The sequence below is a fragment of the Aotus nancymaae genome, unplaced genomic scaffold (assembly GCF_030222135.1).
Source record: "Aotus nancymaae isolate 86718 unplaced genomic scaffold, 86718_ANA_hifiasm-v0.15.2.pri h1tg000016l, whole genome shotgun sequence".
Taxonomy (NCBI): Eukaryota; Metazoa; Chordata; class Mammalia; order Primates; family Aotidae; genus Aotus; species Aotus nancymaae.
This window is the reverse complement of record NW_026988428.1, coordinates 46,761,428-46,765,991: the sequence shown is the minus strand read 5'-3', so window position 1 is coordinate 46,765,991 and position 4,564 is coordinate 46,761,428. Positions and strand designations below refer to the sequence as shown.

Sequence of the window (4,564 nt, the reverse complement as noted above, 5' to 3'; positions counted from 1 at the left end):
ACTTGTAGTATCTTCTACATTGTTAGATACTCGCTCAGCAATGTGCTCCATTCAATCTAATCTCCAGATGCAATGTTTTCGTTGCTCTTCAAGCTTACTAATTTCTTATCACTTGCTAAATCTCTAAAACTGATTATTTAGGAAATGCCATAATAAGCAAACCCTCCTATGTGATAAATTTGCACTTGACATTTAACCAAGAAAATTCAGTGTCTGTATGTGTGTTTGGAAATATTATTACATCATGACACAGGTAAAAAAATCTCGTCATAGGTAATTAGTGTGCACATATACTGCTTTCCCTAATGAGGTGATTTAAAAGCACCTTCCCAGATCAAACTTTGAGAAAGTTATTTGTAGACTGATTCTTTTGGTTGCTATGATATGCTGGATTAGGCATGATTTTCTCTCATGTTGGCATTTCAACTTGAATTAAATTCTTTGCTGAGTTTCTCTAACAACAGTATTGTGAGGAATTAATTTGAGGAACAATGACAGTGTAGATTCAGTCAATGCAAGCTATATCCTTAGGCCAGTAAGTAACAGGATTTTCTGTACCTTCAAAGACTGAGAGAATCCTAAACCAGGAACTTAGGATTTTGTGGTTAAGCAGAATTAAGTTAACTGCCCTGAACTTCTTGAAGCATGAAGCTCTCAGTTTGATTTCTTAGCCCTTTGGAGTAGAGTAGGTGTATGGTATATCCCTTGTGAAGTCTGCGCTTCACTGGGCTTTAAGCAATGATTGATGAAGGATCAAAGATAGTTCCAATTTGAGTTGTAAAAAAAGAAAAGTAAAAGGAACATGGAAATCAGTACTCACAATGCTGGTAGGAATCAAAATTGCTACTACATTTTACTTTAGGTTCTGGGGTACATGTGCAGATCATGCAGGATTGTTGCATCGGTACATACATGGCAAGGTGGTTTGCTGCCTTCATCCTCCCATCACCTGTATCTGGTATTTCTCCCCTCATTATCCCTCCCCACCCGCCGCTGTCCCTCCCCTAGCCCCTCCAACAACTGACTGCAGTGTGTCATGCTCCCCTCCCTGTGTCCACGTGTTCTAATTGTTCAACACCCACCTAGGAGTGATAACATTTGGTGTTTGGTTTTCTGTTCTTATGTCAGTTTGCTTAGAATGATGGTTTCCAGATTCATCCATATCCCTGGGAAGGACACGAACTCATCGTTTTTTATGGCTGCGTAGTGTTCCATGGTGTATATGTGTCATATTTTCTTTATCCAGTCTACAAGGAAAAGGTGGCAGTATTTATCAAGAGACTAGGGGAGCATACTCTATAACCCAAAAAATGGATGTCTAGAAATTTATCCTAAAGAACTGACAATGAAGGGGCCTGAAGATTTACAGTAAGGATAATAGTTGCAAGGTTATTTATAATTTGTTTTTTTTTTTTTTTTTTTGAGACGGAGTCTCACTCATCACCCAGGCTGGAGTCAATGGCGCATCTTGGTTCACTGCAACCTCTGCCTCCTGGGTTCAAGTGGTTCTTCTGCAGCAGCCTCCCAAGTAGCTGAGACTACAGGTACACACCACCACACCTGGCTAATTTTTGTATTTTTAGTAGAGATGGGGTTTCACCATATTGGCCAGGCTGGTCTCAAACTCCTGACCTTGTGATCTGCCTGACTCTGCCTCCCACAGTACTAGGATTACAGGTATGAGCCACTGTGCCTTGCCTATAATTTTTTTTAATGTAATCACCTAACTGTCTCACTGGGGAAATTAATAAATAAACAATGGCAGATCTAAATATTTCCATACAAAAATAGGTAACAAAACTAAGATATCAATTATAAGTTAAATATGCCAGTCACGAAAACACAAACACCATATGAGACCACTTATACGAAGTACCTAGAATCATCAAAATCACAGATACAGGAAGTAGAATGGTGATTGCTAGGGGCTGGAGGGACTGCGGAGCAGAGAGTTGTTGTCCAATGGGTACAGAGTTTCAATTTTGCAAGATGAAAGAGTTTTTGGAGATGTGTGCAGAACAATACAAATGTACTTAACGCTACTGAGCTGCACCCTTAAAATGGTTAAGATGGTGCATTTTATGTTATGCATATTTTGCCACAATTAAAATTTTTTAAATCTTAATAACTATATCTTGAAGGTGACATTTTGAGTAGTTTTAATTTTCTTCATCTGTCTAAGCTTTCTAAATATTTTCTGGAAACCATGTATTTTGTTTGTACTAAGTGGAGGATCTAGTTATATGAAAAAAATACTCATTCCTTCTTTAGTTGATACGTTTAGTAGCTGATAGCTTTGCGTGATCAAAGAAGGAGATTTGGTTATTGTCCCTGTGGAGCGTATTTTCTTTACCTGGGTAAAGAATGTTCTCGCTGCCATATACCCCCATACTTATCTACAGAAGATTAGACACACCCTTCAAGACCCAAGTTGAGCCCACCTTCCCTAAGAAATATTCCCATATGACATCAGTGAGAATTCATTCTCATTTTCAAAGCACCTGTAGTAATAGCAATAATAATAACACCTAATCTTATTTAGGTGTAACAAGCACTGTAACAAGCACCAAGATGAGCACATCATTTTGTCTTTAAAAAAATCACACATTTACCTCCTCTCAAGCTCGGTGTTGGTGTTTGGTTGGTGGGGCTCCACACAGGTTCAACATGTGTATGGAGGAGGGTTATTTCTATTGGGACCCATCTACCCTGGCCACAGCATGATATTCATCCACAATGATTGCCAGGCATTCATATTTTGTAAATCTAAATGTCATTAAAACTTCAAAAAAGAGGCACAGTCCTTGCAAGTTCAGGTGGACTAAAGCATTCCGGAAAGCAGCTGGTGAAAAGCTTACAGTGGATAATTCATTTAAATATGAAAATTGTAGAAATGAACCTGTCAAATACCAGTGAGAGCTATGAAATAAAACTACTGATGCAATAAAGACAGTTGAAGAGATCAAACAGAAACACCGAACTAACTTTACAGTGAACAGATTGAAGAAAAATAGAGATACAGAAAGTTCAGGATATATCAAAGAAGTCAAGCAAAACATCCATCTTACCAGAGCCTCTCTTGCAGGCAAAGGACAGCAGTTGGAAGAGAAAATCATACAGCAATTACAACAGGATGTAGATGTGGAAGATGCTTCTTAAAAATCTCAGTGCAACCATTTCTATATGTACATTTGAAAATGTCCTTTGGAGATTTGTAACTGCTAAATTATTGTTTTATTTTTTTATAGAGATCACTTAAATGAACAGTGATTAAAATATATATTTTCTACATTACTATCTACAAAAACATCAGTTATAAATGTTAGATTACATCTCAATGTTAAATCTTCACTGATAGACATCATTAGGTAAATCATGAAAATTCTGTTGATAACTCTAGAAGTGAAATGTGGACATAAAATGGTCATACCATTTGGATAATGTCACAAGGCAGCATTTATACAGTAATGACAAAAAATTCATGCCTAGTGAGATATAAAATAAAATATTCTTTGCAGTAAAATATTCCATTTATTAATGTTACAGAATCTGGAGGATACAAGAAACCAACAATTTGTATGACAGAGTTGAATGTCTTTTATTTTGACTTCAGTATTTCCTGTTTTGGTTTATTAGCATCTTAGAAGAGCATAATGGCATCATTTGCTGGAGCCTAATTATACAGGACCGTTTTGACCCTGTTACCTGGTTTAGCCATTCTGATAGATAGTTGTGGATGTTGTGAATGAGAGTTGAATAATCTCTGCCTGAAATGGCAATATACCCTACAATTTCCACTTTGGAGAATACTCAGTTCTAACTTGTGATTCCTGGTAGACCAAACTTTATATTTCTAGCCTAGCAATGATAGAGAAGCAGAGGAATCCCAGCGCCTTGTGAAATGTATTGTGTGGTTTTCTTTTAAAAAGCTTCTAATTGTTTTTGAAAAGTAGAATTTATGGGTAGAATATCTATTCATTATTTGCAGGTAAAATCACACATTTAAGTATGTGTTAGCATCCCCATTATATAGATGAGAACTCTAAAGAAGTGATGTAAAACACTTTGAATTGTAAAAGAGATTGTAATCTAGTTCTATCTGCTTCAGACACATGTCCCCCTGTGTTACCACCTGTATCTTGCAGGGCTCTGAACATTGCTGTGCTGGCTTTATTTCTGTCACAGAATTTTTAACCAACCTTTGGCAGGACAACATTTTTGAAATACTAATTTTTTCCCTTTTCCTTGTATCTCCCACTTCATTTGCAGAGATACTAGGTCCTGAACTCCTTGCCACTGGGGAGAGATATGATAGATCCAAAAGTAGAACAGCGGAGGAGACTCTCGTTATAGACTGGGAATTCTGTGAACTGCAGGATTGATAGGACATTTGGACAGGCTTCATGAAATAGAACAGATCTTCCCTTCATTAACAACCCCATCCTCCCACTCACCCACTCTTTAAAAGGGAAACAGGGGAGAAGGAAGGTCAGGAGAGAAAGTGACCTAGGTGGGTATCCGAGAGAGGAACCCTATATCCCAGTTCCCAGGTTTGAGTTGGAGA

At 37.6% G+C, this 4,564-nt stretch overlaps 1 pseudogene; it reads left to right on the top strand.

Annotated features, from left to right (window-relative positions):
* The first annotated feature begins 1,345 nt into the window (after positions 1-1,345).
* On the top strand, positions 1,346-3,159 carry LOC110568135 (probable ribosome biogenesis protein RLP24; annotated as a pseudogene).
* Positions 3,160-4,564: the final 1,405 nt, after the last annotated feature.